Source organism: Loxodonta africana, chromosome 9, assembly GCF_030014295.1.
Source record: "Loxodonta africana isolate mLoxAfr1 chromosome 9, mLoxAfr1.hap2, whole genome shotgun sequence".
Lineage (NCBI taxonomy): Eukaryota > Metazoa > Chordata > Mammalia > Proboscidea > Elephantidae > Loxodonta > Loxodonta africana.
This window is the reverse complement of record NC_087350.1, coordinates 63,453,232-63,479,218: the sequence shown is the minus strand read 5'-3', so window position 1 is coordinate 63,479,218 and position 25,987 is coordinate 63,453,232. Positions and strand designations below refer to the sequence as shown.

The window sequence follows — 25,987 nt, the reverse complement described above, 5'->3', positions numbered from 1 at the left end:
ACTTTTGTTTGCTTCAGGCCTCAGCCTCCTTCCATTTCAATCCTGTTCATGACCGGCCTGGTCCTGGAAGGCACTGGCCTCTGTGACCCCTGACACGAGCTTCCATTTATTTGTCTGTTAAGTGGGAGAACACTCCACATGCATCATGCTAATAGGCTTCCTGCAAGCATCAGAGGAGTTAACACACACGAAAAACACTTCATAAACGGCAGAAAACTGGAGAAACATGTTGGCGACAATTCTTTTCTTAAAAGGGAAAGGAGGGAGGCTGAGGTGAGGATGGTATTGAGTCGAAAAGTGATAAAAATATTTTGGCTGACAAAGCAGAATGAGGCTTCATATATAAGCTAAAGAGAATAAATGGAGTCAGATGATGCTCGGCTCCCCTGTCTGCTGTAGAAAACGCAGGGAAAAAAACCACTTTTAGTGAAGCGAGCCCTGGGTTGGGGATGGATTCCCAGGGGCCAGCCCCAGTTTGGGGTGGGGGCCCAGGGAGGGGCAACATCTAATAGGTCCCTCACGGCGGTAAGTGACTCCTGCAAAGCAGAGAAGGATCCAGTGTTTCTTGGCAAGCCCCCGGCTAGCAGTTTGCCGGTGACATTCAAAGTCAGAAGTGATCTTGGATTGCTTACTGGATGTCTTATTGTCCAAGACAGCACGCCTAAGGAGCTAACCATTCCACCTCTTGGCTTGGAACCTCCACAGCACAATTCCCACCTGTCCCAGCATGTTTGTGGAGAACAGGGACGGTCAGGGAGGGAATTTTAGTTTGGTGCAATTTTGCAGAAAATTTGTGTTGTTTTCTGTTGGGCTCAGGGTTTTGTCATCCTGAGCCAAACGGGCATAGGGCACTTAGAATGAATGCCCAAAAGGAAGAGACGAAGACATTTTTGGATGCTGGGGAATTTGGCACAGGTTAGGAGTTCGGCTGCTAACCAAAAGGTGGGCAGTTTGAATCCACCAGGCGCTCCTTGGAAACTCTATGGGGCAGTTCTACTCTGTCCTGTAGGGTTGCTATGAGTCGGAATTGACTTGACGGCAATGGGCTTTTTTGGTTTGGGGGAATTTTTTTTAGCTTTTAATTTTATCAACTGGGAAAAATAACTGTAAAAATTAAGTGTATTTATGTGGGTGTTTCTTTTAGTGTATGCTGGAAAAAGCAGAAAGTGAAAGCGATCTGAAATAAAACTGAAACTGACCGGAAGGTCAACTTGAAATGAGGCCTCAGGGAAGGAGCAGTCCCTGGGGTGCTACTAGCTTTAGGTGGAATCTGTTGTGAGGCTGGCCCTCTTTGAATTTTAGGAGTCTAGAGCTAAAAAAGTTCATAGGGATTTTCTAAGCCTTAGCTGTCCAATATATATTGTCCAATATATAGCTGCCTATGGAAGCCCTGGTGGCGTCGTGGTTAAGACCTATGGCTGCTAACCAAAAGGTTGGTGGTTAAAATCCACCAGGTGGTCCTTGCAAACCCTATGGGGCTGTTCTGCTCTGTCCTATAGGGTCGCTCTGAGTCGAATTGGCCCGATGGCAATGGGTTTGTTTGTATTTTTTTTTTTTAAGCTGCCTGTGGCTGGTGAGCACCTGAAATGTGGCTAGTCTGAATTGAGATGTTCTCTAAGTGTAAAGTCCACACTAGATTTTGAAGACTTAGTAGTGGGAAAAAAAAAAACCTGAAAGATCTCAGTAATAATTTTTTATGCTGATTACAGGTTGAAATGATAATATTTTAAACATTGGGTTAAATAAGATCTATTATTAAAAATAATTTCACCTGTTTATTTTTTAAATTTTTTAAATGCAGCTACTGGAAAATTTAAGGAGTCCTGATGGCTCAGTGTTTAAAGCACTTGGTTGCTAACCGGAAGGTTCGCGGTTTGAACCCACCAGCTGCTCTTCAGGGAGAAAGCGGTCTGCTTGTGTAAAGATTTACAGCTTTGGAAACCCTACAGGGCAGTTCTGCTCTGTCCTACGGGGTTGCTATGAGGCAGAATCGACTTGATGGCAACGGGTTACTAGAAAATTTGTAATTACCTGTGCACAGTGGCTCATATAATTCTGTTGGGTAACACTCATCTAAGCCAAACTGCTCAGTTGATAGATGAAGAAACAGAACCCCCACAAGGGGAAGTGGCTTGCCTAGGGTCACACAGCAGCTTCATCAGGTACCTGGACGGACTGCAAGACTCAGAGCTTGGCGTGGGAGTGAGGGTGATAGTTGAGGTAGTTGTATAAGCATCAGCATAACTGCGTGGTTAAAGTGAGGGGGAATGGGGATTTACGAAAGGGGGTGGGAATTAAACTATGCTCCATTTTACTTATCCATTCCCCTAATCATTAATTAAACACTTTGGAAGAAAGTAAATCCAACAAGACAGGCAAACAAGTTTAAAAGAGTCCCCCTGGTAATTCCTGCACTTGCCAAAATATTCCAAAGCCGAGTTAATCTGTGGGTTTGGACTGGGGTCTTTTTGAATCAGGGTGTAGTTCAGGTCTGGAGACTCAAGTCACATTAAAAAAAACCCAGTGCCATCAGAGGTTGTGAATTTTAGGTCCTAGGAGGGTCGAAGGCATTCTTTTGCTAAATTGTGTCCGCTCTCTGTAATGATTTGGGAAGCCACACTATTTGGGAAGTATGCTAGGGGCCATACTGCCATAGTGGGCAGAGCTGGCAGGACTGGGAGGTCGTCTGGTTCCCCTGACCTTCAACCTGGTACGAGACCTGATGGGGGTAGCTGGCCCAAGGGGGGAGCAGCAGCGCTGAAACTCGAATCCAGGCCTCTGACTTTCCAGCTCAGTATTCCTGCTCTGACTCTTCTGAAAGGGATTCGAGCTATGTGCTGGAAATTCTTCCTTGCAGATTTTTGTTTTTTTAATCAGGAAGTCTTTCTGTCAAAAGGCATAAGTTTGGCATTCTTGTTTTTCTCACTTTATTTTTGCAAAATGGAATTTTTCTGCCTCGAAGTATAATCATTGCATATTTGCTGAGTGCTTCTTATATGCCAGTTGCTGTCAAGTTGATTCTGCCTCATGGGATAGCACAAACTGTTGGGCGCTTGGCTACTATTGGAAAAGTTGGTGGTTTCAGATGTAGATCGCCAGAGGTGCCTTGGAAAAAAGGCCTGGCGATCTACATCTGAAAGATCATAGCCATTGAAAACCCTATAGGAGACAGTTCTACTCTGAAACACAACAGGATTGCCATGAGCCGGAATTGACTCAATGGCAGCTGTTTGGTTTTTTGGTTTTCTTATATGCTAGGCATTGGGCTAAGCATTTTACATCTGTTACCTCATTTGATACTCATAATTGCACTGAACAGTAGAGATTTTAATTTTTTTAAATTTATTTTTAATAACGGAATTGAGGGTCAGTGGTGAAAGGAATCACCCAAGGTCACAGACCACTAAGTGGCATTTGGATTCAAATTCAGATGAATCCAAAGCCCAGGCTCATAAAGACCCTTTGAGCCCAGGCTCATAAAGGCCCTTTGAGGTATAGGAGTCTTATTATCCCCCTTTTACAGTTTGGGGAGGGTGAAGTAACTTGCCAAGGATGTGGAGTTAGTGATTGGGCTGGGGACTTGAGCCCAGGTCCCTTAGATGCTGCTGCTCATGCCCTTACCTTCGCTGTGGTGGGTTGTCCTGGCTGTGATGTCTTGGGAAGTTGCTCTCCCACTCAGTGGGACCTGGGTTCTAGGCTCCCTAGCTCCCAGTGCGCCTCAGCGGACCAGCGGGTTATGTGTTTCATGTGCGTGAAGCCTTTAATACTGCGTTTGAAAACAGTTGCAGAAGGTTTGCTGTAATTAATTACATTTGACATACTTGGAATCGGGGCCTCCCAGATTCAGAATGCAAATTTATGCCCAGACAGATGCAAGGTACGCTTGGAGCCAAGAGTTCTGGCATGTCCCAGCCAGAGCTTGCAGTGGCGCTTGCTTTCCTGATGGGACGTTAACAGGCAGTGAGTGGTGGGGTCTGGACTCAAGCCTGTGGGTACCTGGAGCCCACAGACTGTTGGAGGAGAATTAGCCCTGGGCTTCAGGGCAGGAACCCTAATCTATCTGAGCCGTGCTCCTAACTCACCCGTGTTTCTTGGGTAGATTCCTTTCCTTCTTTGGGCTTCCGTTTCCCCTTCTATACAATGAAAGCTTGGACTAGGTCGACTCAGAAAGCAAGTGCTGTTAGTTTTTTCAGGGGCAGGAGTGCAATTAATCAGAGTCAGAGCTTGGAGGGCTGGCTTTTTTGCAAGTACAGACAGCTGAGATGAGGCGCTTCAAATAGCTAGGAAAGCAGGCCATTGGAAGAGACAAGGGAGGTGTATAAAACAAGACTTGATATCTAGTACAAGATGCATCTCATTTCCAGGGGTCCATGTGCAGAGGTCACCCGTTCAGCGTCAGTCCATCCTTCCACCCGCATGTGCCCATCTTGTCATCTGTATTAGGTATCTATTGCTGTGTAACAAATCACCCCCAAAACTTACTGGCTTAAAGCAGTAAGAATTATTGATTGTCTCTCATGGTTTCTGTGGGTCATGAATTTGGGAGTGGCTCAGTTGGTCAGTTCTGGGTCTGTTTGTGGTTGTGGTCAGACAGTGGCTGGGGCTGAGGTCATCTTAAAGGCATCTCCACTCACATGTTTGGGGCCTGTGTTTGGAAGACTTGGACAGCTGGGGCTCCTCAGGCATCACTGGTTCTCTCTGTGTGGTCTTGGCAGCATGAAGGCGTCAGGGTACTTACTACATGGCACCTTGGGGCTCCAAGGGTGCATGTCCCAAGAGAAATAGAGCCCAGCAGGTGCCACATCCCTTTTATGACTTGGCTTCAGAAGTTATGAATCATAACTTCCATCTCTTGGTTGAAGCAGTTATAAAGTTAAGGTCTACCTCAGTTCAAGGAGAGGAATATAGACTCTACCTCTTGATGGAGGAGTGTCAGTGTCACATAGTAAGAACAGCATGTAAGATGGGATATATGTTGATGTGGTTAACTTTGGAAAATACAGTGTCATACCATCTGTTCATTCATCAGTCCATCTGTGTAGCTGTTCACCTGTTCATCCATCTTCCCACCCATGCCATCCACCCATTCCATCTTTCCATTCTTCAGACCATCTGTTCATCCATCCCATTCACTTATCCCTTTCAATCATCTGACACGTTTGGAGCACCTACTGTGTGCCAGGTACTGATAAAAAGGTACTGATAGGTGCTTTCAATAATCAGCTTATGAGGTAGAATGAGACTAATATTTAATGAGAACTTACTCAGTGTTAGTCTCTTTATCCTTAAAATAACTCTGTGGTGTAGAATTGTTATCAGCTCTATTTTACAGATGAAGAAACTAAAGCACAATGAAGCTGTAAATAGCTTGCCTTGTGTCTCTCAGCTAATTAGTGTCAGAGGCACGACTTGAACTCAGGGCTTCCTGACCACACTGTTGCAGGCTGCCTCCCCTTGCTGGGTGTGCACTGTTCTGGTTTCTGAGGGTGAAGTGCTTCTCCAAGAGTTGGTTTCTCACTTCTGTTTTTTTTCCCCCCAAATGAAAATAGTTTCTTTTCCCCCAATTATAAAAATAACAGTTCATAAAAAAAAAAATCCAAGGAGTACAGAAAAATAGGAAGATTATTCTTTTAAAACGTCACCCGAAATCCTCCACCCAGAAATAACCTACCACTCTAGATTTTGATGAACATTATTCAAGTCATGACTCTCAGGATGTACAAATATATATTTGATTGCAGTTTTGCAGAAATGGGATTGCATTCCACGTGCTGTTCTGTAGCCTGCTTGCTTTCTTCCTTTTTTTTTTTTTAAACTCATGGGCATCTTTTTACATCAGTAAATATAGATGTACATTATTTTAATGATTACATTATGTTTCCACTGTATGTATGCATGTTCCAAGGTCCAGCGTCCTATTGGGTTTTGATTGTTTCTGAGTTTTCGTTATTATCGTCAACTCTGTGAGGAACATCACCATGTTTCCCACTCGTAGGGTAGTCTCCTTAGGATCACTCCCTGGAAGTCCCGTTACTGGGTCACAGTGTATTCACGTTCTAAATATATACAGAAATTGCCAAATGCCCCCGAGAAAGATGGTGTTGTGGATTGAATGTCTCCCCCCAAAATGTGTGTCAACTCAGCCGGGCTATGATTCACAGTATTGTGTGGTTGTCCGCCATTCTGTGATCTGCTAAAATTATCCTGTGTGTTATAAATCCTAATCTCTATGATGTTAATGAGTCAGGATTAGAGGCAGTTATGTTAACGAGGCAGGACACAATCTATGGGATTAGGTTGAATCTTGAGCCAATCTCTTTTGAGATACAGAAGAGAGAAGCAAGCAGAGAAGAGAGGGACCTCATTACCACCAAGCAAAGAAGAGCCAGGAGTGGAGCACATCCTTTGGACCTGGGGTCCCTGCGCCAAGAAGCTTGATGACAGGGAAGAAAGATTGATGACAAGGACCTTCTCCCAGAGCTGACAGAAAGCGTTTCCCTGGAGCTGGCATCCTGAATTTGGACTTCTAGCCTCCTAGACTATGAGAGAATAAATTTGTATTGTTAAAGCCATCCACTTGTGGTATTCCTGTTTTAGCAGCAGTAGATACCTGAGACGCGTGGTATTAGTTTACGTTTCTATTAGGAGACCCTGAGTACTCATTTTACACATCATGGAATTCACCTTGTTTTGCCAATATTTTTAATCTTTGATGGCCTGATGAGCAAACTAATAAGGTCTAACATCTGTTTGTATATTTTTTTGTGAATTGCCTGTTAAGTGCTTTGCTCACTTTTCTTTTGCAGTGTGTATCTTTTCCTTTGTGCTTTTTACAAAAGCTTTTTGGATTTTAGAAATATATTGGCTCTTTGTCATTTATGTTCCAAGTATTCTTTTTCTAGACTTGTATTTATTTTTAACATTGTCGATGTTATTTAAAAATTAGTTGCTGTCCTGTCGGCTCTGAGTCATGGTGATCCCATGGGTGTCAGAGCAGAATTGTACTCCGTAGTGTTTTCAGTGGCTGTTAGAAAGTAGATCGCTAGGCCTTTCTTCCGACGTGCCTCTGGGTGGACTCGAACCTCCAACGTTTTGGTTAGCAGCTGAGCATATTAATTATTTGCACCACCCAGAGACTCCTGATGTTATTAAGTGGTTTTTAAATAAAATGTTCACTTTTGAAAAAATGTTTATATTTTTGTGCTTTGGATTCTGTCTGTATTTTAATTTATAATCTTTGACTTTCGATTCATACTTAAAAAGGCTTCCTCATATTAAAAATTTATAAAAATACTCATTCTTATTTCTTCTATTATTTTATATATATATATATATATTTTTTTTTTTCTATTTGAATGACTTATCCACCTGGACTGTATTTGGTTTAGAGGAGGAACATAAGGATCAGGCTTTCTTGTTTGCCAGATGATGAACTACTGTTTGCTATGACACCAATAATTGAATAATCCATCTATTCCTCTCTTATTTGAAATGCCATCTTTGTCTTCTATTAAATTTTCAAATACTTAGTTCTGTTCCTCGATTCTCTGTTCTGTTCTCTTGATGTATTCAGGTACCATGCTACTTTAATTTGGCTACTTTAAAATACACTTTAACATTAGGATCATGTCTTAAGAACTGACTATGAAATAATGTATAATTGTCTACCTGCTCACCAAGTTGGGGCAGCTTTCTGGTGGGCATCCCTCACTGGGCAGACTCTTCTGTGGTCTGTAGGTAGGTAATTAATTGATTCTTTCATATACCACATCTCGAGGTGGGAGAAGAACAGAGATCGAAGCCTGGAGCCTGGGTCTGTCCAACCCAAAGCCAGGGATGTTTAGACATCTTTCTTAGGGACCATACCTCTGCCCCCATAGTGCCTGGCACAGAGTGGTGCTAGTAAGTGCTTGTTGAATTGAATGGGCAGCAATGGTCATACTTATTCAAAACAGCTCCCTGGTTCCAGTTAGATATAGACTAATTTTTGTTTTATAGTGAGTTAATTTTTAAATAATTAAAGTGGTCTAATGATTTTTTTTAATGATGTTACAGAAAAATTGTAAATGAGGAAGTAAAAAGATTGTCTTCAATAAACCCTAGCCTCCTCGTAATCACTATTAAAATTTTGATGTGTTTTCCTTATTTTATAAGCATATTTTCTTATTTTAATCATAATGTATTACCTGAGTTTTATCTCCTACCCCACCCCCAAAATATTTTCTGTTTAGCTGCTTTATCTTCATAATAGTCATTTTATCACAAAGGGAATGAACACAGTTTGTTTTATGCATGCCTATTGTTGGACATTTAAGTTGGTTCTAATTTTTCACTTTTATAAAATTACACTGTAATGAACATTTTCACATAGAAAATATTTTGACATTTTAAAACCTTTTATAAATATCCCCAAAAAGGGATAACTGGGTCAAGGGTAGACAGTAATTTAACCCTTTCAAGACCCAATTATTTTCTGTTTCGATTTTTTTTTTTTTTTGATGCCATGTGTTTTCTTAATGCTAGCATACTGAGTCATGGAGTGTGTTCAAATTTTTGGTTGGTAAAACGAATTTTGAAAAATATTATCTGGTACTATGTGGTTACCACAGAACTTTTAAGGTCCTCAAACCCCATAATTAGCAGGTGCCCGTCTGTACCTCTGGACCTGGTTGCTGACGTTTCTCATGGCGCCTTCCGTTAGGTTACATGGGGAAACTTTGGTTTTCCAAATATGACACACAAAAAAGACAAAACCAAATACACCAGGGCTCCTTAACTATCACAGAAAGAGGAAACTGTAAATATGCTCACAAGGCTTATCTAGGGGTCCAAAAGCCAAAAGAGAAAATTTTACCCAGTCAATTCCTGATTGCTCTACTTCACTTGCAAGCCTCATACTCCAGCTATTTTGCTTCAACTAATGTTTCTTTCACCTTTTGCCATTTTGCAACTGGAGAGCAGCAAATATTTTCAGTGGTAAAAGTATATACTCCCAAAGAACCTGAGAGCTGGAAAAAATGGGTGCTATACCATGTGTACCACAGGTCATGAAAGGGTTTAACACATTTCCATGTATCCATGCCTTTTTTGGTCGTTCCCTACATAGATGCTTAATTGGTACTAGGCTTTGGGAACCTCTGTTGATTGGAAAAGAAGTATGGTAAGCTCTTTGCTGTTAGGTGCCATCAAGTAGGTTCCAACTTATAGCAACCATGTGTACAACAGAACACTGCCCAGTCCTGTGCCATCCTCACAATCATTGTTATGCTTGACCCCATCGTTGCAGCCACTGTGTCAGTCCATCTTATTAAGGGTCTTTCTCTTTTTTGCTGACCCTGTACTTTATCAAAACTTAGGTCCTTCTCCAGGGACTGGTCCCTCCTGATAAGATGTCCAAAGTACATGAGATGAAGCTTCCCCATCCTTGTTTCCAAGGAGCATTCCAGCTGTACTTCTAAGACGGATTTGTTTGTTTTTCTGGCAGTCCATGGTGTATTCAATATTCTTCACCAACACCATAATTCAGAGGCATCAATTCTTCAGTTTTCCTTATTCGTTGTCCAGCTCTCTTAAAGAACATTGTCAAGTTCTGTAAGACACGTTTTATTGACTTTTTTATTGTTATAAAAAGAATTCATGTTCAATAAAGAAAACCTATACTATGAATGCAAAAAAGAAAAAAAAGACCCATATAATAAAGTTAATAAAACATTTAAAAAAGAATTTACTGTATTTCCAAATCAAGAGAGGTTCCCAAAGCTGAATCCTAGGCTGAGAATTAGATGGGTTAATATTAAATGCTTGGCACATAGTAAAACCTGCTTAAATATTAGCTGGAGTGTTTTTTTATTTTTTCCCTCCCGCAGAGGATGGTAATTTTGTATAGACTCATCAGTCTTGTATCTGAGCCCATCTGGGGCATAGGAGGTAGAGGGTGGAAGGACATTAGGAATGGATGCAAGAGAACCTAGCGTTGAGGGTCTGCTCTGTCCCTTATGAGGCCTCAGGTGAGTTTAGGGTGTCATTTTCCCTCAGAAACGTTATTGTCTACAATGTGAGATAATGAGCCTTTTCTGTTGTGTCTTGCATGAGAATAAAAATGCATTCATCCATAAAATGAAGGAATTGGACTTTAGAGATATCAGAGGCATTTCATTATGAGTTCCACCTCTGGTTGGTTCTTAGTGGTCCTGTGGATAGGCCATAATGGAAAAGATATGCTGAGATTGGGGTCAGTGATGTCTGCCTTTGGGAGCCCAGTGTGGTGGTAACTTAGCACACATCTGCTACTTCTGGGCCAGATGACTTTGGGGGCCCTACCCAGTCTATGCCCTGTCGTTCTAAGGGTTTATAAAAGGATTGAGGAATTGACAGTGTAATATTGTGGCCAGCGTATGGGTGGATTTAGGCCAGCTCTTCCAAATGTATACATTAAAATATTTTAAAGCTGCAGTTATTAAAAGAGGGTGGAACTGACGTAGACACGGGCAGTAAGTGAAATAGACTACAGTCCAAGAGCAGACCCAAGTGTGTTAACTTTAGTTCTAGTACTATCCTGTTTTGGTTAATATTTCTTTTTAAAATATTTTAATATGTGATAAACATTTCTCCTGATTATTCTGTTTTCAAAAATTTCACTAGTCTCACTAATATATTCTACTAGGTAAACTTCAGAATCATTTTTTCAAGGTAAAAATTGCCTTGTGATTGTACTTGTATTAAATTTATGGATTGAATTGAGTAGGAAGGACATTCTTACAATATTACATTTTTCAGCCCGGAAACATGGTCTATCACTTTACTGCTTCAAAGTCCTCTATATGACCCATAGTAGAATTTTGTAGTTTTCCACGTAACTTTTGGACATTTATTTTAAGTGTATTCCTAGGTATTTGATTTTTTTTTTACAGTAACTGTGAATGGGATCTTTTCCCTCATTGTATATTTTGCCTCATCAGTGCAGGTATGTAGAAAAACTCTTGGTTTTTATGTGGCCTGTTTGTTAGTGGATAGCTTATGTTGTCTTATAAGTTCTGTAGTTTGTTGTGGCTTCTAGGTAGGCAATAGTACCATATGCAAATAATACTCATTTCCTTTCTCTTTTGTATATACTTTTTTTTTTTTTATATATATGTTTTTGTTTTATGCATCAACTGGACCCTCTAGAACAACTTGAGTAATAGCAGGGATAACAAGTATTCTTGTATTATTTCTTATTTTAGTGGGAAGGATACTAGTGTTTTACAATCAAGTATGAAGTTTTATTTTGGTTTCAAAAAGATATTCTTTATCATTAAGTAAGCATCCTTCTGAGTTGCTGAGAGTTTTTAATTTTATCAAGAGTGGAGGTGAGTGGTATGGTGTGGAGGTGATTTTTGCTTTTCTGTATTTGAATTTCTCTTTTGCAACGGAGGGTGAATCATTCCCCTTCCTTACTGTAAAGCTATTTAGTTATAAAAGGGGAAAAAAGGATGATGAATTTTTAACAAATGCCTTTTCATTATGTACCCAGATGGCCATATGGTTTTCTTCCTTTGATCTGCTGCTGTGAAGAATTACATTAATAGATTTCCTAATATTAAACCATTCTGGAAGGAACCCATTTTGGTCATGGTGTTTCATTCTTTTAATATACCTTTGGTTCATTTTTTGTCTGTATCCATAAGTGAGATTGTCCTGCAGTTTTAATTTTAGTGTGTTGCTTTTGTTATTTTTAATGGGGGTTGTAATAGTTCCAAAGAAACCAAACTGAACTCATTGCTGTGGAGTTGAATTCTGATTCACAGGTATCCTATAGGACAGAGTAGACCTGCCCCAGTAGGGTTTTCAAGGCTTAAATTCTTACAAAAGCCACATCTGTAAAGCTGCCACATCTTTCTTTGAGGAGCAGCTGGTGGATTTGAACCGTCGACCTTTCAGTTAGCAGTTGAGTGCTTAACCGTTGTGCCACCAGGGCTCCCTTATAATAGTACAGGGGCTTATAAATCAGAAAGTTTTCCATTACTTTCAATGATCTGGAATAGGGAGGGGTATAAGTTCATTTCAAATTGTGTGCCTATTAGTAATGGCTGCTGAGATTGCTGTGTTGAGAAGGATCCTGAGGCCCTGTCATGTGTGAACAATTTTGTGTTTTGTAGGAGATGAGAATTTAGGCGTGCGTGCCAGATGTTTATTTGTAGTCTCTGCCTGGAATGATTTATGTTGCGTGGAAATTATCTGTTGAAAGTTTAAGAGAACCTGCCATTAAAACTCTATCTTGCTAGGTTGTAAGAGATAATTATTTTCCACAATAATCATTTCTTCAATGATTTTGTGACTTTTGCTTTTCCTGGGAGAGTTTGGTCATTTATATTTTCCTAGAAACGTATTCATTTCATCAAGAATTTGAACTATATTTGCATAGAACAGAATGTTTTCTCTTTTTAAAAAATATCCTCTGTGGTTATAGTTCTTAATATGATTTTTTTCAGAGTAGCGCTTTTTTTTCTCTTTCTTGAATAGCTACTATCTGGCCTCATTTTATTGCTTTTGCACCCTCCTCAAAATTTGAAATTTATTTGTCAATTCTAACTAGTTAAATAATTACCAATTTATTATATGTTTATGTTAAACCCACCCTCCATTAGATTTGTTTTTGTTTTTTTATTCTTGAATGCTTAGCTCTTTATTTTTATTTACATTTTATGCTTAGCAATGAAAGTGCTTAATCAATGAATTTTCCTCTGATTACATCTTTGGTTAACATCCATTAGCCTTATTGTGAATTATTGTTATTATTTCCCCTCTAATTTTAATTTTAGTTTTGATTTTCTCTTTGGCCAAAAGATTTAAAAGTATAATTTAAATTTATGTGGTTCCTTTTTTAATGAGTTGATTTTTTCTAGTTTTATCTATTATAAAAGAACATAGATAAAACTAGAAATAATTTATCTATTATAAGAGAACATAGGAAACCTTGGTGGCGTAGTGGTGAAGAGCTACAGCTACTAACCAAAAGGTCAGCAGTTAAATCCACCAGGTGCTCTGTGGAAACTCTATGGGGCAGTTCTACTCTGTCCTATAGGGTCACTATGAGTCAGAATCGACTCTGTGGCAGTGGGTTTGGTTTTTGTTTTTTTAAAGAGAACATAACCAGTACTAGTTTTTCTTTTTTAATAATTTATAGAAATTTTTGGATCCCTTTTAAAATGTTAATTTGTGTAGCTGTTTAATTTGCTTGAGAAAAGTCATTTCTGCTTTTGGGGCTTATTGTTTGCTATATAAATATAAATCTCAGTTTCATATTTCATCACTTTATTAATTATATTTCTCAGATCTCCTATAGAGCTCCAATCATATTATTAATTTTGCTTTCTACTTTGAGTTCTAGTTTTCCTAATTTTTTTGTAATGCATTTCCTGCTTTCAACTTTAATTGTCGTGAATTTTAGAGGACACTCCCTGCTCTCTGTTGTTAGAATTTAGTTCATATAGTTTTACAATTTATTTTACTTTTAACCTTTTTATGCTCTTTTACAAGGAGCCCTGGTGGCACAGTGGTTAAAGCACTCAGCTGCCACCAGCTTTTCCACTGGAGAAAGATGTGGCAGTCTGCTTCCATAAAGATTTATAGCCTGGAAACCCTAGAAGGCAGCTCTGCTCTGTCCTGTAGAGTCACTACGAGTTGGATTTGACTTGATGGATTTGACTTGACGGCAGTGAGTTTAGTCGCTGTTTTAGTTTTATGGTCTTTTACAAAAATAACTATATTTCTTTTTAATAGCATGTTGGTTTAGTTGTCTTTTGTAGTTAAAGCTGAGAGTTTAGAGAGTCTATCGTTTTAATGTGGAGCTTACTCCTATTTATATTACAATAACTGGTTTTGTTATTTCATTTAATTAGAGTTTTATTTTTCTGTGTCTTTGTGTAACTAAGAAGATATTTTCATTTCCTTCACATGTGAATGTCAACTTGGATGGGTATAGAATTTTGGGGTCTTAAATAGAAAATAATTTAGAGGCCACATGATATTTTACTTTTGTGATAGATTCTCCCTGCCTCCCTTCCGGAATGCCTGTATCATTCTTTTCTTACCTTTGAAATTCAAGAATTATTCCAGGCTTTATCTCTGTTTTGGTGTCTTTTAGTTCGCTTGCTAGTTATGTCCTTTCAGTCTACAGATTTAGCTCACAATAATACATTTTTTTCCATATCTTCCATTGGTTGGTCTCATCTCTTTTTGGAATGGCAGTTACTCATACATAAATGAATATGTCTCCATATATCCCTATAGTTTATTTTCCATAATTATTTCCTTCATTGTTTTAATCTTTTTTAATCTCCTATATGAGTTTTGGAAGGACTACTCAAGCTTTTCCTTTGCAAAAACCACTTAATTCATTTCTTTTTGACCTTAACAGTTCTGCTGTTGACTGCTTTTGATCCTCGCTTTAATTCTTCAATGGCTTTATTTGGTTCTGTGGGACAAGGAATTTGATCTGGCCCTTTGACTCAGGTATCTGAAAATAACCAGAGCAATCAAGATGCCTTTATTTTCCAAAATAGCTGGGCAGATAGGGGCCACATAAGGCCCCACACCTGGCAAACTAACTTCAGGAAGGGAGGGGGCCTGATGGAGTCATGCATATTCATTGATTGGATCAATCATAACTATGCATTAAGGCCCAGTCATAAAACATTGAGGTCCCAATAACTAGGTGACCTGGGACCGGAAGCGCTCTTTTTGGGGCCTTCTGAATTGGTGAGAATGAACATCCTTGTCCGGGAGAGGGAGCAGCATGTCCCTGGGCACAATAGAGGCCCCCGTGCTGGGAATGTCCTAGACCATGCCTGATGTATCTTTTTGCTTGTATCCTTTCTAGTTATAATACATGGGTAACTGTAAGTATAGGTAATAGTCTCTGTGAATTTTGTGAGCTATCCTAGAGAATTAATGAATCCACAGGGACAATGAGCCAGCAGGGGCTGGCAGTACAGAGTCAATTTGTACAGACCAAGCTTTGGGTGCTGAGTGATAGAGAAAGGCTACAGGGGTAATTTATGAAGAGGGATAGAATCCTTCTAGTTTTTGACCTAGTCCCAGGGGGATGAGAGAGAAGAGACACGCACGCATCCACACACACATACATATACACGGGGGTAACAGGGGAGACAGGGAGACAGGCCTACTGGTCTGAAATGCAGGTAGTTGTGTAGATTCCTGTGTCAGTGTTTTGACCTTCCTCAGGATAGCCAAGCTGGGGATGAGTTTGATCTAATTGTGGGTGTTGCGGGTCAGAGAGAAGAATTGCCATGGAAGTGGCTGGTGACAAGGAGTGGAAATGTGGGAAGGTGAGGCCTAGATCCATTTCCAGCTGCAAATTGCATTCATGCTGATCCTGCCTATGCAGTTAGTGATAAAGGTGGGGTTTGCTTGTATTTTCCCTTTTGTAGTGGAGTTTCTAGCCTCGCAGTCATAGTCCTCTCAGATTCCTTACACACTCTTCTTAATTCTGTGAGCTCCTTTTTCATTTCATTCTGTTCTTGTTTATTTAATTTTATTGAAAGTGCAAACCAAGGAGAATATGTCTAAAATTTATTTCAGTTCCCTATAGCAACACTGTTTTATGTGTTCTTTTTCTGCAGCTTGAGTGAAATGCTTATCTCCTTTCTTGTTACATATATAGTTTTAATTTGCCCTCTGCTGACTTGGTTCATTTATTCACTCTCAGTAAGTAAAAGGTCTGTTTTGGTCTCATACATACCCTAATATGGTGTCAGTAGGAAGAATTGAAGGGGGAGGACTGGATGTTACAGGTTTTATGACAGAACAATGATCCAGCAGCCCAAGATGGATGGGAGGGGCTGGGAATGTAGGTGATCTCAGTATGGGGTTCCATTATTTGGTTTGGTGACGCTACCCTGTGAAGGGCCCAGTGATATGGGCCCGGAGTCTTTCTTGGTAGGGGAAGGGATGGGTTGGAAAGCTCTAACTGGAAGAAACTGAGCTGCTATTGGGATTACTTTGTGGAGGGAAGCGTCACTGTAGGTCCCATTTACTCCACCCCTTGTGTTTGGTTTTTGTCTTACTAGGTCTGTCAGAGTTTCAAGAAGCATGACTTGAAACAGCCATCATGATGTCCTTTGATTTGTTCCCACCTCCCCAACATCTAGCAGAAATTCCCCAGTGGGTGGTTTGTGGGTAGCTCTAAAAAATTTTTTTTTCTTTTTCTAGATTCTAGAATCTCCTATTTTTTTTTTTAATTACGGAAAATTTCAAATTTATGCAAAGTGAACAACAGAGTATAATGACCTGTCATGTCCTGTTGCCCAGCTTCAACAGTCATCAACATGTTGTCATTCTTTTGTCATCTATATCTCCACTACCTCCCCTGTTCGATAGTAATGATGATGATGATGATAGCCATTTCAAGGAGAACTGATGTAAATGAAATCCTGAAGATTTTGGTAAATGGCGTTAATTCACACCTCTGTTGCGATATAGAACATTTCCACCTCCCTAGAAAATTCTCTTGTGTCCTGTTACCAGTTCTCACCTCCTCCCCCAGAGGCAACCACTGTTCTGATTATTTGCATGTTAGGTAAGTTTACCTGGCCTAGAACTTTTACATAAGTAGTGCCTCCTGTTTTTATATTCTTCTGGTCTGTTTCTGAGGGTGGGGAGATGGTCTTTTACCATCTGTCTCAGAGGGCTGTCACACTTCTGCAGGTTTGGTGTTCCTATCAGGTTACCACTGCCTTTGGTTTTTGCTTTGAATCTGTTCTGCTAGTGGGCTAGTGTTATAAATTAGGAGCCCAATGAAAAAAGCCCTACCATTAAAAAAAAAAAAGCTAATTTACCCTTTTTTGTTGTTGTTGTTCTAAAAGTGGTTACTCATACATAAAAAAATTTGGAATATACAAAGTTAGAGAAAAGTAAATTCCCATTGTTATATCACTCTTCATAATCATGACTAGCATTTTTCTATTAACTTTGTTTTTTATCCTATGTATAGCTTTATTCTTTTTGAATTGTAAGTGTTATCGTAGTCCACATACCATTTCATATCCTGTTCTTTTCTACTTGATATTGAAACACTTTTCTAGCTAGCCCCATGAATGTCGTAGTCGTCACTTTTTATTTGGCTGCATAGTAGCCCTAGTAGTCGTGATCATTTGAGCACTGTTCTAAGTGCTGTTAACTCATTCAGTCCTCACAGCAAGCTTATAAGGTATGTACTGTTACTCCCATTTTACGGGTGGAGAAATTGAGGCCAAGTAAAGTAAATACTTATCTCTCAAGTGGGGAAGCCAGGAACCAAGCCCAGGCATTCTGGCTTCTAGCCCCAACACTCAAGCACAGTAGTTAACTTCATCATTCCTTTGAGCAGGCTATACAGGGGATTCGTTCCTCCATCTTGCAGATGAGTAAACTGAAGCACAGAGAGGAAGAATGACTTGTCTGAGGTGAGGCAGCAAGGAAGTGGTAGAATTGGGGCTGGAACCTAGGCTCCTGCCTTCTAGAACCAGACTTGACTCCAGTTCCACCTCAGGGTAGAGTCACTCCTTTTCTTCAGGCCTCTGGTTTCCTTTCATTCCCGTTCTCTACCATCCTTTCAGTAACCCCAAATTCCCTTTGCCTTTCAGGGCCTCAGTCTCTTCATCTTTAAAATGGTCGTCTCCTTTACCCTACTCTTCCCTGACTGTTGTTGCCTCAGCCCTCCTCAGACTTGGCCCACGGGTGCTTTCCTAGACACTTCCAGGGAACTGTTTCTGTGGCAGAGCTAGCATCTGCTTCCCCATCTGGTCCCAACTCTTTTCTTAATTACCCACTGAATTGGCTCTAACAAAATGCTGACAACTTGAATGAGACATTAGCTGATACATCAGCGCCCTGTGCCAGGGCCTCATGAGCATTTCTGGGACGTGACAAACTGGGGCCCGGCAAAACCCCTTGTTCCCTGGCTGGAGTCCCCATCCCGGCTGAGTGGCAGGTGCCGGCCACTTTACAGGATTACCATGGGGTCTTGTAGCTAAAAACTCTACCTCTTTGTGGCTGAATCCATAGGCTTTCTCAGTGTCTTTGTGGCTGGAAGCAAGTTTTGTCCTCTCTCCTGCCCATCCTCTGGTCACTGATCTTCCATGTCCTCTGTTCCAAGTGACTGTTTTGTTTCTTCACATTTCTGACTGGTCTTGAAGCAGTGGGACTAAGTCGTCTATGGGGGAAGAACGTTGGGCTGGGTGTTCCTGGTCTCATGGTGCCTCCTACCTGCCTTCCAGGGCCTTTTTTTGCACCTCTGCAAGGAGATGATTCTGTGAGGTGTAGTACAGGCTCTTTCGAAGTCTAACTTTTCTGTGATTACGAGAACAAAGGGCAAGGCTTTGATTTTTTTATTTCAAGTAGGGCAAATAGGGTCAGAAGCTACCCACATGGGGGTAGCTTGCCTCTGTGACTTCCTACCTCTGTGACCTTGGGCAAGTTACTGAACCTCTCTGTGTCTCAATTTACTCTTTTTAAATTTGGTGGCAGAAAACCCCATAAGCGAGTTAATTATGAAGATGAAATTAGTTAATACATGTGAACTTCCAATACATAGTAAGCCCTCAAATGCTGTCTGTTCCCTCCTCTCCTCCCTCTTTTTTTAGTTCATTTGCAGAGGGTTAAGTCAGTCATACTCAGTTCAGGGTACATCCTCTTCTTTGGCTTATGCCGGGGCCTCTCTTGCTTTACTTAGTTGTTTACTTTTATCCACATTCCCCCCTCTACTCTGCTCCTTCCTCACCTCCAATGTATTTAGTATGTATCTTTCTATTTATAAAATATCTGTCCTTGCAAAATGTGTACTATTGTTTTGTGGGTCTATTTTAAAAGTTTATGTAAATGATATAGTGTATATAAATGGTATAGTGTTTAGATCTCATTCTGTTTCTCACTTTTGTCCTCAGCTCCAAGTTTTTGAGATTCACCCACATTGGTTCTAACTTCTGGGTGCAGCCACAACATGGTACCCATCCATCCTCTCAGCGATGGATAGCCGGGTTGCCTTTAACTTCCTCTCACCCCAAATAAAGCTGCAGTGCACATTCTTGTCCATGTTCCCATATGGACCTCTGTGAGACCTTTTTTTTCAGTGATGTATACCTGGAGATGGTATTTAAGATAAAATAAAATGGAAGCCATTTGAAGAAAGCAAAAGGAATGGGTGTTTTTATGCGACTGAATTGAGTACATCGTCAATTGCACTTGGCCAATAAAGAAGTTGACAGTACATTGGGCTTGCCTTGAATCCCAGCCTCTTTTTTTAAACTTGAAATCATAGGAATACGTGTTCTTTGAAAACAATTTAGAGGACACAGAAACAAGTAGAATAAGGACTGAAAATGAAAAGGTGCCCTTTTACTACTCCCCATCTTCTCAAGCCCCCATTTTAATTAGGGAAGCACTGATGACAGTGGAGTATATCATGCTAGGTCTTTCCTTATACATTTACAGGGGCACATGTGAACCATTCATATTGTTTTGCAGCTTACCTTTTTTCACTTAATAGGATGTCGCAAAAGTCATTCCATGTTAGTCCCAGCAAATTCCCCTCAGTCTTTAATCAGTGCTCAGTATTCCATTTTAAGGCTCTGCTATAGTTTATGTAACCAGTTCCTTTTTATGGGTATTTTGGGTATTCCCAGTTTTCTGACTCTTATAATCAGAGAACCAACACTTCTTGTGGTGTTGGTCTGCTGGTGATGAATTCTTTTAGCTTTTGTATGTCTTTATTTTGCCTTTGTTTTTGAAAGATAGTTTCTCTAGGTATAAAATTCTAGGTTGACAGTATTTCCCCCCCCTTTCATTAAAGATGTTGCTCCATTGTCTTCTGGCTTAATTGTTTCAAATGAAAAGTTGGCTGTCATTCTTATCCATGTTTTTCTCTACATAATGTCTATTTTTTTATCTGACTACTTTTAAGAATTTATCTCTGGTTTTAAGCAATTTGATTATGATGTGCCTGGGTATAGTTTTCTTTTGCTTGGGATTTACTGAGCTGAGTTCTGTGGGTTTATATAGTTTTTGCCAAATTCTTCAAATATCTTTTCTGTCATCCTCCTCCCCAGCCCCACTTTGGGGACTCCAGTTGCGTATATATTAGCCTTCTTGAAGTTGTCCCACAGCTCACTGATGTCCTATTTATTTTTTTTCCATCTTTTTTCTTTTTCATTTGGATAATTTCTATTGCTGTGTCTTCAGGTTCACCAGTCTTTTGTTCTGTAGTATCCATTCTTAACTTCCATCCAATGTAGTTTTCTTTTAAGCCATTATATTTTTCATCTCTAGAAGTTTTACTTGGGTCTTCTTTGTATCTCCTGTGTCTATAACATACCCATACTTTCCCCTACCATCTTGAACGTGTGGAGTACATTTATGATAGCTGTTTTGATGTTCTTAAATTCTATTTTTTGTGTTGCTTTTGGACCTGTTCCTATTTATTGATTTTTCTGCTTTCATGCATGGTAATTTTTGATTGACAGACATTATGAATTTTATGCTGTTGAGTGCTGGATGTTTTTATATTTAAATATTTTTGTACTTTGTTCTGTTGTGCAGTTGTATTAGTTTCCTATTGCTGATGACAAGTTACCACAAACTTAGTGGCTTAAAGCAGCACAAATTTATTATTTTATCATTCTGGAGATCAGAAGTCTGAAATTGGTCTCATTGGGTTAAAATCAAGATTTTGGCAGGGCTGCATTCCTTCTGGAAATTCTAGGTGAGAATCATTTCCTTTTTCCGGCTTCTAAAGGCCACTCACATTCCTTACCTTCAAAAACCAAAAAACCAAACCTGTTGCCATCAGGTTGGTTCCGACTCATGGTGACCTTATAGGACAGAGTAGAACTGCCCTGTAGGGTTTCCAAGGAGCAGCATGGTGCAGCCGAGCTCTAAACCACTGTGCCACCAGGGCTCCATTCCCTACGCTGTGGCTCCATTTTCTATCTTCAAAGTCGATGTTGGGAAGGATCCTTTTCACACTGATTCTTCCTACCTCTTCCACTTATAAGAACCCTTGTGATTCCATTGAGTCCACCTGGATAATCCAGGGTAATCTCCGTATCTCAAGGTCATCTGATTATTGACCTTATTTTCCTGTTATCAGGTAACCTAATAATATTCACAGGTTCTGGGGATTAGAATGTGGGTATCTTTGGGGAACCATTAGTCTGTCTACCATGGCAGTTAAGTTGCTTAGAAACTCTTTGACCTTTTCAATATTTATGTTGAAGCTGTTTGAGGCAGGACCAGAGCAGCCTTTAGAATTGAACAGCGGTGGGTAAATATGACCCATGAGACAAATTTGAGCTTTTACCTATTTTTGTAAATAAAGTTTTATTGAAACACAGTTATGCTCATTTGTTTATGTATTGTCTATGGATGCTTTCACATGACAATGATACACAAAGCCTAAAATATTTACTGTGTGACCCTTTACAGAGAGAATGTGTTGATCCCTGATGTAGGACTAATTTTTCCTCGCTATTAAGGCAATATCTGAGTACTCAACCCGATGCCCTGTGTATTATGAAATTTCTTCATTCTGGCTATTGGGAATATGAGCTATTCTTCGCCCTGTGTAAGCTCTGAGAATTGTTCTGGCTGGTTCTTTCTGTTGTTTCTTTCCCTAGCCTCAGATCGTTTCCCTACGTGTAAGTGCTGACCAATACTCAGGTGAAGAATTGGAGCTCATTTTCTGTGTAGTTTTCTCTTCTCCCGATCTCTGCCCTGCAAATTCTAGCTCCCTTGGTCTCCCCAAATTCTTAGCAGTGTCTCCTCAACTCAGGGTGAGCTCTAGGCTTTGCTTGGGCTCCTAGAAACTCTACAGGCAGTTAACTGGGACAATTGTAGGACTCACCTTGTTTTTCTTTTAGGGATCACTGTCCTATGCTACCTGTTACCCCTTGTCTAAAAACCATCGTTTTATATATTTTGTCTGATTTCTTAGTTGTTAAAGGTGGCTGGTTAAATCTGGTTTTTCTTACTCCATCATGGCCAGAAGCCACCGGCACTCCTTATATCAATACTATTTTGCATTTATGAGGGTACTTTTGGAAGATAGTATACTGGAGGGGGCATTGTGGGGTCAGAGACTCTGCATTTTAATGATATACCAAATAGGCCCATGTAAAGGCTGTGTCACTTTGTAATTTTGAGAGTCTCATTCTGGTGGCATGGCTTGTAGGGACAGATGATGTATATGAAACTGCACTAAGCCCTGTATAGTGTGTGGAACATACTAAGGGCTGTGTTTCTTAAGAAAGGGCTGTTTCTGGCTGTTCTTCCTTTGACCTGGGTCTTTGATGGCCATTTTGTTCTGCCAGGCTGTACCTAGGCTAGGTATTGTAGGACTATTATTATTTCCTTAGCAACTGGGAGTCATTGGAGAGGGGTCATCCTTTAGGCTGCTGTTTTCTTTCCTGACATATGTTGAGCACTTACAAATGCCAAACAATGTGTTGAGTATTTCATGTAGTCATGTGATACAATCTAATTTTCCTCCACAGAAATGGCTACAGCAGGTTTATCTCCCACCCCAGTGGAAGGAGAGTACTGCTTTCCCAACAGTTTCAACCAAAGTTCCAAAGAGGGCTCTCATTGGCCCAGCTTGGGATACAGGCTCATCTTGGAGCCAGTCACAGTGCTGGGAGGATTTAATCTGATTGACCAGGCTTGGGTTATTTGATTCTCCTGGAGTTGGGGAGTAGGTTCAGCTCCCTTGGAATCGCTTAGTTTGTGGGTTCCTGAAAGGAAGAGATGAATTCTGTATTGGAAGAAGGGACGCTGGATAGGCAGAAACAGCAGTGTCCACCACACCCCCTCTGGCTACTGAAAGCAAACTCAGCCACTCCGACCCATTGTGCTCCATTGTTCATTATCTACTTGACAGCTGCCCCACTGAGTGGTTTCTGTCTTCTGGACTTGGGTTTGACAATGGTGCTCTGCCCTCCCAGGTCCTGGGTATTAACTCCTCTCTCACACCACCTTGGGCAGGGATTTTGCCCAGGGCGAGGCTTCCCTGGCTATTACCCCCTCTTGCTTGAGCAGACCCTGGCCTGGAGCTGTACCATGTGGACATTGAGCAGATTGGAGGAGATACCAGGCCTCAACTGTTCAGAGCTGGAGCCTGAGTTCCTCAGCCCCAGGGTGGGAGTGTGCCACTCCCAGGGTGGTTTAAGCTGGGAGAGCAGAGGAATTTGTGTGTGTGTGTGTGTGTGTGTGTGTGTGTGTGTGATGGGTGGGGAGGTATTGTGTGCTGAGAGAGAAACCCACTACACAGTGCCCATTCCACTTCTGAGGCTACCGAACAGGAGGTCCTGCATGGCAGAGCCCATACCCTGTAATGGCCCAGGAAACAAGGGCCAGAGAGGCTGGGGCACTCCCAGAATCCCTCTTTCATTGTTAGTAGACAAGTGCTTTTCAGAGGGTGGTTCAGTGACCTTTTGCACTAGAGTCACCAGGGCCAGCTGGCTCCAAATGCATCTTCCTCTGTCCTCAGACCTCTGGTGTTTCAGAATCTCGCAGGGGCAATGCTGAGAATCTGAGATTTTAAACAAACTCCCCACAGTAGGTTGAATGGTGATTCCCAAAAGATACGTCCACGTCCTGATCTCCAGGACCTGTGAATGTGATCCTATTTGCAAAAAAAAACAAAGGTTCTTTACAGATATAATTCAATAAGGATTTCGAATAGTATCATTAAATTAAGGGTCCTGAATTCTCTGAGTGGGCCCTGAATCCAATGACAAGTGTCTTTATAAGAGACAGAAGAGGAGAAGACAGAGCAGAAAAGGAAGAGGCAATTTGACCATGGAGGTTGAAGAGATGCGGCCACAGAGAACTCCTAGAGCTACCAGAAGCTGGAAGAGGCAAGGAAGGATTCTCCCCTAGAGTTTCTGGAGGAAGCATGGCCCCACTGACACTTGAAGTGAGAAAGAATAAATTTGTCTTGTTTTATGTCACCAAGTTTGTGGTAATTTGTTACGGCAGCAACAGGAAACTAATACATTTCCCAAGTGATGCTTTCACACAGTGAATTTTGAGAGTCTCAGTTAGATGACTGCCCTCTTAGTAGCCGGGTCTTTGTTTCAGCTGGGTTTTTCTTTAAAGGTTTCTAGAGCTTTTCTCCTGATGGGACTGTTTAACTAGTTTATCCAGTTTCGAGGATTTTCTTCCTTCAGGTTTGAACTATGGCTTTCAGAATAATGGAGTGATGCCTGTCCGGGCTTGGGAGCAAGTCTGAAGTGTAGGATCCATTTCCGAAGAGGTCAGCATTATTATTTTCCTTCTAGCAATTTCTGTGTCTCAAGGTATAAATTGAAAATAACATGAAAAGAAAGGATAACTCATATTCTGCCTACATTTCTTGCAAGAAACACTGACACCTAAAACCAGTGACCCATCAGGATTGGTTTTGAGAACTGAGAGATGCAGATGTTGTCAAAGGAATTCTTCATGTCCTGAGCCTTTGGCTTGGAAAAGCTCACTGACTAATACAATACATTTCATTTATTCATAAGTGAGATCCTAAACTTTGTCGAGAAAAACATCGTCTTACCCACTAGGAGATTTCAAAAATTCTTTTAGGCAATGCACCCTTTCGTAAATGAAGCAAGTCCTTCACAGGAGCCCAGGATATTAAATACATAAAACATTTTTTTAATTGGGGAGGGAGCCAGGGCTGCATGATGACTTCGGTGGGCCCTAGGAACTTTTAAGGGCCCCTGGTGGTGCAGTGGTTAAGTGCTCAGCTGTTAACTGAAAGGTCAGTGGTTTGAACCCACAGCCTCTCCACAGGGGAAAGATGTGGCAGTCGGCTTCCATAAAGATTGTAGCCTTGGAAACTCTATGGGACAGCTCTGTTCTGTCCTATAGGGTCACTGTGAGTTGAAATCAACTTGATAGCAACATGTGTGGTTTGATTATTGTTTTAGGAACTTTTGCCTTTGTGAGCTACTTCTTCATAAAAAAAATTAAAAATTGTATTTTAGGACTGAATTTCGATAAGAATTAAAAAAAATACATTTTTGACGGCACTAGTTTAACAGTATTGTGGGAGCTCTGGTGGCGCAGTGGCTAAGAGCTCAGCTGCTAACCAAGAGGTCAACAGTTTGAATCCATCACTCGCTCCTTGGAAACCCTATGGTTCAGTTCTACTCTGTCTTATGGGGTCGCTATAAGTTGGAATCGGCTCAATAGCGACGGATTAGGTTTTGGTTTTAACGGTATTGTGGAGTCCCTGAGTGGTGTGAATTGTTAATGCACTCAGCTGCTAACCAAAAGATTGGCTCTTCGAGTCTACTCAGAGGTGCTTTGGAAGAAAAGCCTGGTGATCTACTGAAAAAATTGGACATTGAAAACCCTATGGAGTTTTTAATAGTTCATAAACAAAAACCCCATACTCTTGACACATACAGGGCCACCATGAGTTGAAGTCGACTTGATGGCCCTGGGCACTACCTACTGTGCCTGAGTGGGCAAGTCAGCCCTGAGAGAGATAGGCCCCTATGTTCGTGGCCAGCTTGTGGGGTGCCCCTGAGGTAGGCTGGAGGAGTGAAACCCAGTTTGAAAGCCACTGCACAGACCCATCACTTGTACCTGATCAGACACTGCTTCTGTTTCACCGAGGGATGGATAAAGATCACAGAATCCTAAGATGTCACAGGGTGGAATGTCAGATCACCCCCACCTGCACACCCCAAGCTGGATCTCATCTTTGCATCTCTTAAGCATTGTTCTTGCCAAGTGATCATCCGTCCAGCCTCTGCTTGAACCCCTCATTGGGACGGGGCTCATTGCTCTGTTTTATTCCCCCTTTCTGGACCAGTTCTCTAGAACGTCATGGTACCCAGCAAGTCCCTGAGTTGATGGCCATTTGTACTCTGAAGTCAGTAGATTGTGTAGTGCTGTGGCATTGCCAAACTGGGGTAGGAGTCAGGAATCTGGGGCTCAAGGTACACCTCTGTCC

General features: G+C 41.0%; 1 protein-coding gene across 2 annotated transcripts in view; it reads left to right on the top strand.

The window, feature by feature from the left end:
- Positions 1–25,987, top strand: part of ZNF618 (zinc finger protein 618) — a 184,258-nt gene that overhangs the window by 10,007 nt on the left and 148,264 nt on the right. Inside the window, exon 1 of one of the 2 annotated variants that reach the window (XM_064291567.1) lies at positions 5,862–24,286. The exons of the other annotated variant lie outside the window; for it this stretch is intronic. The gene's annotated coding sequence lies outside the window, so the exon portion shown is untranslated. Of the gene's footprint in view, positions 1–5,861; positions 24,287–25,987 lie in introns of those variants that run through there. 2 annotated transcript variants of the gene reach the window in all.